This window comes from Anthonomus grandis, chromosome 22 (assembly GCF_022605725.1).
Source record: "Anthonomus grandis grandis chromosome 22, icAntGran1.3, whole genome shotgun sequence".
Classification (NCBI taxonomy): Eukaryota; Metazoa; Arthropoda; class Insecta; order Coleoptera; family Curculionidae; genus Anthonomus; species Anthonomus grandis.
This window is the reverse complement of record NC_065567.1, coordinates 11120262-11132462: the sequence shown is the minus strand read 5'-3', so window position 1 is coordinate 11132462 and position 12201 is coordinate 11120262. Positions and strand designations below refer to the sequence as shown.

At 32.3% G+C, this 12201-nt stretch overlaps 1 protein-coding gene across 10 annotated transcripts in view; it reads right to left on the bottom strand.

Annotated features, from left to right (window-relative positions):
• LOC126749129 (catenin delta-2) overlaps positions 1-1812 on the bottom strand; it is a 51055-nt gene extending 49243 nt beyond the window's left edge. For 4 of the 10 annotated variants that reach the window (XM_050458778.1, XM_050458781.1, XM_050458779.1 and 1 more), the window contains exon 1: positions 1516-1811. The gene's annotated coding sequence lies outside the window, so the exon portion shown is untranslated. Of the gene's footprint in view, positions 1-1505 lie in introns of all 10 variants that reach the window. The other 6 variants (XM_050458782.1, XM_050458780.1, XM_050458784.1 and 3 more) reach the window with 3 other exon arrangements.
• Between the last annotated feature and the right edge of the window lie 10389 nt (positions 1813-12201).

The following is a 12201-nucleotide window of genomic DNA, read 5'->3' as shown; positions in this document are numbered from 1 at the left end:
TATTTAAAATATTTTAAAGAATTTATATGTTATATATTTTTTTGAATAGTAGTATCTTTAAATGTTAATTAATAATAGGTAATAATTTGGGTCTTCTTAATCTTCTGAAATCTTACTCTAATTGCAGTTCTCAATAATTTGGAGGATGTTTAAAATGTTTTTTGACATTATTCAAAAAACAAACAATCTATCGTTAAATATGCTTACAAATTCCATTTTTTGTTCAAAAAAACATAATTTCAAAAGCAATATTACTAAGCTAGGTAAAAAGCATGAAATTAAATTAAGAGACAGTTTTACCACTAACCAAAACTATTTATTTTACTGTCAACACATGTTTCGCTAATGTTGTTAACATACCTAAGATCTTTGGGAGAAGATTAAAACTCAGTTTTCAGAAAAACACATGTCAAGAGTAAAATAAAAAGTTTTGGTTAGCAGTAAAACTGTTTCGTAATTTGAGTGTCACACCAAAGGTTGCAACCATAGGACAAAAAGCATGAAAACATTTGAGATTGAATGTCATAGTCCAATAACTATGAAGCTGATATTCTCACTGGAATTGTGTCAACAAGTGAAATATTTATATCTATTTTAATTTAATAATATTTGAATAAGCTTATGTCACTATCAATCTGTTTTTCTTAAGTACCATGTTTTGGATATTATTGTTGGTAAGGGTATGTAGGAAACAATTTTATAAATAAATATAAGAATCAAATAAGAAGCTCACAACACTTTCTGAAATTATTTTTAGTTTTAAACATATAAGATTTAATTATAAAATTGATAATACTTCAGACAGCATATTCTCAATAATCAAAATAAATATAGAAATTTATAAGTGTTACAGGGGTTACAAGAAAAAGATGCAAAATGGTTATGGTTGTTTATTTGTACAGATGATTAATGAGTTGGGAGAAGGAGAGAATAAGATGCATAAAATTGAAAGAAATACCTAATTGACAATATGAATTGCATCAATCTGCCAAGTGTTGGTGGCAATTTCAGTAATTATCAAAAATATTGTTAGTAATATACAATTTTTGGTAAAGGATGAAACAGAAAGGAACCCTAAAAAAATTAAATTCATATATGTCTCAAAGCTTCCTACAGATAACTAACTATAAAATGATTGGATAATAATATAGTTGATGTTGATAGCTACATATCATAAAACAGTCTCAGCAAACATTCAATACTTATAAATGGAAAAAACATAGTCTTTTTTACCTTAATTGATTCATAGAGTGCATAATTAAATGAATGCTTGCTTTCATGAGGTGAAAATGATCACAGCATAAAAATATAAAATTTAACCCAATGAGATGTGCTATTCTCTAAGGTGTAGAGTGGGGCTAACATGGATTTGTTTTATAAAACCCTATCTTGTAAGCTATTGGGGCAGTAATCTTAAAATGACAGGTATATCCGCCCTTATATTCTTGAGTAATAGATTAATAAACCTAATTGTGTTCAATCCAATATAAACACTAAACAAATACCTTTACAAACCTATCATGTTTTTAATTGGGGCCTTGGAAGGTCATGCAGAACTTGGTACAGGTATTATAATGCAGACTACGTCACCAATAAATACCGCCACTTAACATTTTTATCTTGTTTCGGTAAATTTCCGTCAAAAATCACATAACTGCAAATTAAAATCTCTCAAAAATATCACCCTTTTCTTTCGTGCAATGATTGATTTCTTAATATCTCCACTATATGCACAAAAACTATTTCCAGAGCAATACACAACTCTCGCTACCAGTTAGATAGACATCGTCGCTTTTGCTCACACTGTCCCACTCCCTTTTGCGAGATGCATGCTGGGTAATACTTCAACTCAAATATTGAATTGTGTTTTAGTTGTTTTTTTAGGGTAACTATTGCTATTTGGGTTATTTTATATTTTTTTTATGAGTTTAGACAATTAATTTCCATATTATTGTTTTTTTAAAAATTTAGCGAAAGCTCATATTTTAATAAATAAAGAATTAATTTAAATCTCCCGCTCTGTCAGTTATGAGGATATTATGTTTGTTGCTTGTGAAAAACAATTTCGTTTTAAGAAATGAATATGAGTGAGAATGCAGCAAATTTTTTTCTCCAATAATTGTTTTAAAGATGAAAGAATTTGGAAATAATAACAACCATTTCACTCAAGTCTAAATGCATTTTTCGACCATCAGCTTTTTGTTATTTATGATTTCCGATATAATAAGCGTAATTTGTCATCTGTCACCCTGATGTTCGACAAAGCATTAGATTCCGCGGCGTTGCCAAGCATACTGGAAACTTTAAGAGTGGGGCTCCTTCGAGCCTAGTGAAAAAATACATTCTTGGCAAACAGCTTCTTATACATAGTTATTCTGGTACATACCGGTATGAAGGTTGAATCAGAGAAAAACAAACCACCGAGAAGCGACAAAACTCGCATTTACCGTTGATTTTCTGGGGTCCAATTTTGGTGCCCTTGAGCGGGCTTAAATGACTGGCGCTACATATAAAGTAACGGAGAAAAATCGTTTTGGCAATTTAATAGTTCCGTACACGGAGAGAAATACGATAATTAATAGATTAAAAATTTTATTGGGAATTTGAAATCAAAACTATTACATTATTTTACTGTTGGTATAGTTAAGTTATAGGTATACCTAAACTATACCGGGTGATACAGGAAAAAGGGAACACGCAACAACTTTTTTATTTTTCAATATAAAACAATTGAATACGTCAAAATATGCCTTTATAACCATTCTATTGACATACCAAATTTCATTAGTTTATCTTGAAAAATAAAAAAGTTATTGCGTGTTCCCTTTTTCCTGTGTCATCCGGTATAGTGCCGGAACTATAAAAATTACCATTTAGGATAAATAATGGAAAACAAAAAATCTTCTAAACAAACTTTTATTTTTTGAGAAAATAATATTGGCTCATTGTATAATGAAACACAAAAATACATTGGCAATAATTAAATTAAACCTAGGTACATTTATACATTCCGCAAAATTTTTAGTTTTCGAACATTTTTATCTTTATTTGTTTTTAAGACCCTATTATTATATTTAATGGTGTAAAATATTTTCAACCTTATAAATAATTTTAAGATAAAGGTTTTTGGAAAATGTGCACAAGGGTGTTCATAATTAATAGTTTTCATTATGTTAAATAAATTGTTAGATATTCCCTAGTTTATGCACATTTTCTCAAAATTACAATTGAATATTTCCTCTAATTTAAATATATATGAAACAAACTCTTCTGGAGGAGATTGTAAGCCACCAAAGTTACATATACTGGAATTATAAGCCTTAAAATGAAGAAATAATCTATTTATATCCATTTCATCACACATTTTGCCGAAATTGGTGCAGGTATCACAGTTAATATGAACTTCAAGTGCTCTTTTCATAATATAGCAACAAACATACCGAAAGGCATTTTCTGTGGGAATATGGTCTGTCCTATAACTATAGTTTTGAAGTGCAATACCTTTTGCAACTTCAGATTTTTTTCATTGAAAATTTCGGGTATATTGATGAATTTGACGTTCATCAATATACTATCCAAATCATTTTTACAATTCATTCTTTCCGAATGTAAGTAATTCTGACAGAACAGCTTTTTAAACGCTCTTTGGAATTGCAGTGGTGTTGGATTAACATTATTCTCACTTTGCTGCCTTACAGCACCAAAGAAATTTTCGATACAATCTGTATTTAAGGGAGTGTTACTACTCAGCTGAGAAGAAGTCTGAGTAGAAGCTGACGGAGAAAGAAGGCCTGGTGGAGAATTCTCGGACGGTTTATCTATTTCGATAGATAGGAGGTTGCCGAGGGGCTCGCACACTGAATATTGTGAAGTGCTTGGGCCTGCAAATAATAAAAAAATGCTTTAACATTTTAAAACTTTACATCTTTAATATGAATAAAATTAGAAAGTAAAACTGATTTACCATATAGTCTTTGGTAAACTAAAATAAATTTGGAAATTCTGCTCAGGTAAAACTACCTATGTATTTGGTTTTCAAACTTTAAATAAATTATAAATAAGTGATGGTGAGGTTGGTTTTTATAGAAATGGAAACAAAGACAAAGGGTATTATTTTACCCATTTTATATGGGGTCCAGACATTTTGGTACCTAATCCTAATCCTAGTACCTGTCCCAGACAAGTTTTGTATAACCATTTTATAACAAGACCTTGTCTGGGCCTTGTTATAAAATGGTATAAAACTAATTAGAGTTTTCTGAAAAATAATCCATTTTTACTGAAATCTTATTCCAACCTACTAAACTGAAAGAAGAGAGTCTTACCAGAAAAAATATCCAATAATGGGTGTTTTTTAGGCGTCTTAGTTTTGTCATAAGGAGAATTTTTTTCGGCAATACTTTGCTGGGCCAACGTTGCTGGTTTCATAATTGCAGGCTGTATTAAAATATCTAAAAAGAAGAAATATAATAGATACAGAATATATTTTTATGTGCAAAATAAGGTTTCAAGCATAAAATTAATATTAGTTAGTAGGTAAAAATTATAGTTAAGTTAACCCATCAAAAGCTAACAGGATAGAATTTTTATGTCCTTTTCCTTTGAGACTTTTTTTGGCTGTCCATCCTCAAGCTGTTCACCTTCACAAGTCCTTTTTGTGGGATTAGGAAATAATGTTGGTAACGCGTTAGGTAACAAACGCTTTCTTGAGGGCCCTGCACTATAAAACTTCTCATCAAAATGGTACTCACAGAGCTTATAGTTCCTGGTTATTTGTTCTCTAGGTATCGAAAACAAGTCTGTTCTATAGCAAGCTGTCAGCCATAACTTGACACTGAAAGTCATAAAATTACATGTTTAATTCAAAAGCTAAATTTTTTTTTTTTAATTACTGCATAGATAAATCCTCTAATTACTGTAATTACGAAAAACAAAAAAAGAAACAACTTATTTTGAGTGGAAACAATTAAAAGAAAAGTTGAACTTACCGATCTTCTTCCTGCGGAAAAGCAAAGAAAGAAACACCACACCCTGTCTTTGAATGACATCCACGAAAAGCACAGGTATAAGGCATATTATAAAAGTTTTTAATAAAATAAAGAGCACAATGACAACACACACAAAAAATAAACACAGAGAAAAATTCAGGCAACACTTGACTAGACTAAAGTAGGCGTCGAATATTACCGGACTAACCGACGGCTGGCAGGGGACCGGCAATAAGACAGGTATACCAAATAAGCTCGCACATGCGCAAGAAAAATCGGTCCCGGCTTTGTCCCTTCTCGGTGGTTTGTTTTTCTCTGGTTGAATGTGGCGGGGCGGAATAGTTTGCCACCCAAGATGGCCGATTGATTCTGATTGTCTAATTTTTGACGTACAAATATGGCAATAGTGACGTTAATGACATTTTAACTGTCGTATTTGATGATTGTCTTTTTTAAGTTCTCTTTGGGTGGAAAATCTCATGATTTTCTTTCTTCATTTTTTAAGTAATTTTATATTTTATAGCTTTTTCTAGTTTTTTTGAGTCCTGGGTTGATAAATTATTTTACAAACGTGCCAACATGGAATCATCGTGCAACTTCATAGCAGTGGCGGATTTGCCGGTGAGGCAAGGGAGGCGACGCCTCACATTGCATAAATATTTAAAAAAATACGATATTATATAGTAGCATTCGTTTAAAAAATGAAAATCAATCAATATTTAAGACCTTTTAAAATTAATTTCGGTAAAATAGTAGTATACAAATCCGGTAAAACCTATTGGTCAGCGGTACTCAACATTTAACTTTCTGAACGTGCTCTTTGAGCTATACCCGCCCGCGCAATCACAAAATATCGCCACCGAATGGTTCGATTGAGGCGATCTTCGCTGACGCCGCATGAAAAACCGAAAGATACCCGGTACGGAACGATTTCAAAGTTGGAAAAGCCCGCTGGCAGTCAAGTGGCGGGCGGAGAACAGCACGAATAATTTTTTTTTTTAATAAACATGAATTATTTGTTTTTGTACTGTTTGTAGTGTTAAATGTGTGTGATTTAGACTTTACAAAACACTTTTAATTAATTATAAAAAGTCATGCCTGTTTTTGGCCCTGAATATGACCCATTACTTTGTTTGCTGGAAATTCCGTTTTCCAGAAGAACGGAAAATGAAAAAAGAGAGATTCTTACTATTGGTAGACCTCAGCTATCTTTATGCAATTTAAAAGAAGATAAAAGATCAGGTAAAGAAAGGGCGATGATAGTAATTTGGAAACGAGTAGTTTAAATTTCACGTATGGCAATATATTTTTTTATATTTCATCTTTGAAATATTAGTATCTATACTCTATTTCAGAAGTGTGTAGAGCAATAAAACCTCATTAGGTATGCAAAAGTGGTACCTGGTGATCCACCAATATTTTATGCCACTACCTTAGTTGGGTAATAGTTTCAATGTAAAATTCTTTCTTTTCGTTGATTGCAGGTAGTGCCACCCGGTTTTGGGTCAATTTATGAGTTTTGCCCATTGTAACCCACTGATAAACATTGAAAACGGTTCGCCAAAGGCGTGCAACTGGGACTTGTTTTTTACCTTATAATTAATGTACTTAAATGCTATTTTATTTTAGAAAGTTACTTTTGTTTAAATGGAATAATATATTTTTTTCACAAATTTATTGAACATAATATGTAGAGTAAAACAGTTGAAAATGTCACTTTTGGATCTGGCACTTTTTGAACAGTGTATAACAATTTTAAATTATAATAGATTGTAGTCTTCTTCGTCATCTGACGAACTGTCATCACCTCTTGACATTATAATTAAAGGATCGACTGTCTGATCGATGAGGTTGTCAAGATCCCACATTTTGTCCTCTTGCTTAATTACATGCTGGACTGCTTTTCGCCAATTCTCTGGTGTCGCTTCCGTAATGGCTTGATCAAACAGTAGCTTAACATCTTTCATTTTAAAAGTCGTATTTTGTCTTGCTACAAATCCTTTTACCTGCGCCCATATCAGTTCTATAGGATTTAGTTCGCAATGATATGGCGGTAAGCGCAGTACAGTTATATTATATTTTTCGGCTATATCTTCCACGGCGTATTTCATGAAACGAGTTTTGTGTAAGTTTGCTATTGCCAGCAGTTCTTTTTTTATCAAATTTGCTTCAAACGCAATACCTTTTGCAGTCAGCCAATCGATAATTTCTTGCTTTCTCCAACTTGAAGTTGGCGTCTTCTCTATTCGCCGTGAATGATAGCTTGCGTTATCCATAACCACCACCGAATTAGCAGGAAGAAATTTTATCATTTCACCAAAATAGTCCTCGAAAACGTCGAAACGAGTTCATGTCTTCATGGTAATCTCCTGTGCGAGTCGACTCAAAGGTTAGCAGACCTTCTTTTAAAAATCCCTCTTCGCTTCCAATATGTGTGATTATAAGTCTTTTTCCTTTTCCCGAAGGTACTTTAATACCCGTAGACAGGCCTTCTATGAAAGCTTGGCGAGCACTGGTTATATTTTTGTCTTGCCACATTTTTTGGACTATATAACCTTCGTTAATCCACGTCTCATCAAGATAAAAAACTTTCTTTTGCTCCCTGCGGTACTGCTTGATACTTCTCAAGTATTGTCGTCTCCAACAAACAATTTCGTCGCTTTCCAGTAAAAGTGCTTTGCGGTTATGCTTTTCCCAGGCAAAATCCATATTTTTTAAAGTTTTCCATAAAAGTTTTCTACTTATCAACGGAATACTGTCATCTCGGCCAACCTCCATTAAAATTTTGTCTAGGGTGGGTATTTCCTTTTTAAAATAAAAAGAGTGAACTTTTCTTCGAATTATACATTTAGCATTTTCATCAAGGACTTTTATAGGTCGTCCTGGCTTTTGCTTGGGAGATTCCACTTGACCTGCTACTTTTCTTTCCCGCAACAATTTGAAAATGGTGGACTTTCCAATTCCACTCATTCGAGAACATTTTTCAACAATTTCTTGCACAGTAAAACTAGGGTAATCGTGTTTTATGCAATCATGTACATTTAAAATAATAACTTTTTCACTCAGCGATAGTGGAGAATTTTTAGTACATCTTTTCGTTGGACTGAATACCTCCATTTTTTAAATATTGGGATAATAATATTGTGATTACACTACAGCGTAGCAGTGACTACTAACGTTTAAAATATGATTTAAAAGTATTTATGGTCTGTATATATTACCTGACCCCATTTTTGCATGTTACAAAGCGTTAAAAGATAGGTACCTATACAAAAGGATTAAAAGTATTTATTTAGTATTTAATCTCTTTCAAAATAAAGGCATTTAATCCGTGAAAATTAAATTCATAAATATTATAAGTACCTGCGCCTATGAACTACCACGAAATATAGCCAAACAGAACGGAATTCCCCAGTTTATTGCTCTATACACTTCTGAAATAGAGTATAGTAAACTTCTACTAATAATGTAATATAAAAAATAATCATAATATTTATATTATTATTTTTTATTTAATAATACTAATCATTTTTAAGAATAAAATAACATATTGTTATAAAATCTAATCTATTTTAATATTTATACATATACAATTTTATTCTTGTTTCCTGCCATACATGAAGTTCCAAACCACATATACTCAACCGATTTAAAGTAAACCTACTTATGCCAAATTATGTTTATTTTTATAATTTTTTTAAATGACAAAATATATAAAATTGGGCTTACTATACCTTTCTTCATTATTCATCCTCTTTTAAATGTTGATCGACCTAAATATTAGAAAATAATGATTATATTATATTTATTTATTTTAAATTTTCCTTAAACCATTTTTTTTTAAATCTTAAACATTGTAAAAATATAGGTCGATCAACCACAATAGTACTAATTACGTTTCAGGCTCAAAGTATTTTCGTTCCTTTGAATTATCTTGGTACAATACCCATCCTTGGTTGTGTGGAAGTATATATGCTCAAAAATTATTTTGTTGGCCATGTGTTCTTCTTTCACATGTAAAGTCTGTCTGGGTCAAAGAAGGATACTATGAAAAATTACCTTAAAAATTTGCAACGGTCAGCAAAAAAGCATGCGGAATCAGGCAATCATTTAACGTCATTTATGAATTTAAAAAGACTAGAAAAAAACATGTCAAGAATAAAAGATTTACTACAGGAAAATGTCTCACATCGTAAAATCATATACAATGAGAAAGTTAGAAAAAACAGAATGTTAATTAGTAACTTAACTGATACCACTATACTCCTAGCAAAACAAGAACTGTCATTTCATGGTCATCGAGAGGGTGAAGGTTCGGAAAATAGGGAAAACTTTATTGAAGTTTTTAATTCCAAAATAAAATATAATGAAGAACTACGAAATCATATTAAAAAGCTTGGAAAATCATTTTGTTCAAAAACCATTCAAAATGATTTAATTTTTTGCATAAGTGAAGTAATTAAAGAAGAGATTAATCAGCAACTTAAAGACACGAGTTTTTTGCCGTAATTGTAGATGATACCACCGACATTACTGAAAAATCTCAGTGTGCAATGTCACTAAGATATGTAGAGAAAAAATCTCTGAATATTTATGAACGATTTTTGGGTTTTTACGATGTGAGTGATGACCGAACTTCAGAAGCCTTATACACATTAGTTGCCAGCGTTTTATCTCGATTTAATTACAGAAAAAAGCTCGTGGCACAGTGCTATGATGGAGCAAGTGTCATGGCTGGTCACATTAACGGTTTGCAAATGAAAATTAAAAATGATGCTCCTGAAGCAACTTTTATTCACTGTTCAGCCCATAAACTAAATATGGTACTTCAAGACGGATGCAAATCTATTAAGGAATGTCGAATATTTTTTGCTACTTTATCTGGAATCCCTAATTTCTTTCATCAGTCGGCCAAACGAAGAGTGGTTGCAGACAACCTGATTGGTAAACGAATCCCGTCCTTTTGCGAAACCAGATGGGCATCCAGATCCAAGATTATTTTGCTACTAACAAATGAATACCTCAACTTTATCTCCGTGTTTGAAAATATTATGAATGATCGATCTTCAGGTGCGGTCTCTATTAATAGTGCTAAAGGATTTCTAAAATCTTTTTTAGAATTTGAATTTGTATTTCTTTTAAATGTGTTTAGCGAAATTTTCTTAAAAACAGATTTTCTTTATGACATTTTACAAAAAAAAAACATTTGATATTGTCCTATGCAAAAAATATGTTGCTACATGTATTACGCAACTGGGCAAATTAAGGACGGATGATATTTTTTATAATTTCAAAACAAAATCAGCTAATTTAGTTAATAATGCTAAACAAACCATCAGTTTTTCATATAATCTTAAAGAAAAGTCTGACGAAAATATGAAAGGTCTTTATTTTGAAATTCTTGATATAATAGTTGTACAATTAACAGAAAGATTTAAGAACTTAACAGACATACAATTTTTAGCGCTAATTGAATGCAATAACTTTATAAAATTTAGAAAGATATTTCCTGAAGATTTGTTGGCAAACCTAGTTAAATTACAAAATTTTTGAAAAGGAAAGACTTGCGTGAAAAACTGAACTGAAAATAATATTTGGCGATGAACAGTTTTCAGGCTGTAGTCCGCAACAAATATTTAATATTCTCACAACGACATAAAAGATGTTTTTCCGTATACAACTAAACTTATTATGCTCATATTAACTTTACCTATTGCAAGTGCAAGTGTGGAAAGACATTTTTCTTGCCTTAAAAGAATAAAGACTTACCATCGTTATACTATGAATCAAGACCGGTTATCTGACCTTGCACTCTTGTCAATCAAAAAGTCGCTTATTAATGATATGACTAGTTCCAAAACAGACGAAGAGGGCTTTTATGAAAAAATTATAAAAACTTTTTTAGTAACTAAAAATCGAGCCCTTGAGTCTTGAGAGCCTTATTCTGCAAAAAGGAGTTAAAAATATTTAAATAATTTAAATGTGGGTGTATTAAATTTTTGGTCGTTTTATAATACCTGTTACAGTCCATTGTTTTTAAGTTATATAACTTGAAAATATATTATAATTAATTTTTGGGGTTCGCCTCACCTACCAAAACCCTCCAGATCCGCCACTGCTTCATAGAGCAGGAGACAGGTAAATTTCAATTATGACATACCTAAAGCGGGGCATACACGGTGAGACCTACCTCTCCGCTTGCGGCGATACCTAGGTCTCAGAGACAAATCTCGTTGTTAATGTTGCGGTCTAGCTAGTATCATGTATCATTGAGACGGTATCATTGAGACCGACTCCGACGGTTTCATGGGCCTTGCAATGCGACAGTCTCAACTGGTTTCACTGTGAATGGCTGTGTAGCGCCACTGATCGTCAAAAGATAGTGACTTGGGAGCATTAAAAAACGACGTTTAGTTATTTATTTATTTATTATTTATCAATTCTGTTGGTTATAAATAGGTACAAAATATTTAAAAATGGATGGAAACAAAGCATTTTGGGAAGAATTTATACAGATGTATCGAAGTTTTCCATGTTTATGCGATGTAAAATCGAAAAATTATGCGGACCGGAATTTATGCAATGCAGCATTGAAAGAATTGACCAAGAAGTGTAAAGAAGTTAATCCTTTGGCAACTAGGAATTATGTTACAAAAAAAATCCATAACTTCCGATGTGGCTTTCGGCGAGAACTCAAGAAAATTAAAGCCTCGACAAGAACTGGATGCTCAGCGGACGACCGATATGTGCCAAGCTTATGGTATTTTGACATAATGAGCTTTATCACAGAAACCGAAGATCATAGGCAGGGTACCGAAAGCATTGAATCGCAGTCCGAAATAGATGAAACCGTTGAGACAGATAATGTAAATATAAAAAAATCAAAGTTAGTTACTTCCATCGACCATTCTTTCTTGAAATGATGTGCGGCCTTCGTTGTTGAAGAAACTTTTATATGATTCACGAACTTCCCTGGCATTAAGATTTGATGGTCGCGGGATTTGCTGTAAGGGCATTAAGGCTCTGCCGACATCTCGCCACTGACCTGGTACTGCTACACCATTCTCTATGTCTTCCGAATCAACATAAGATGGAGGTATGTAATTATTGCCTGCATTGCGTCGTAAAAAATGGTGTAGTGTGCAAGCTGCCAGTACTATAGCATCCACATTCTTTACGTCAATCGCGATTGTAGTTAAAAAAACACGAAATC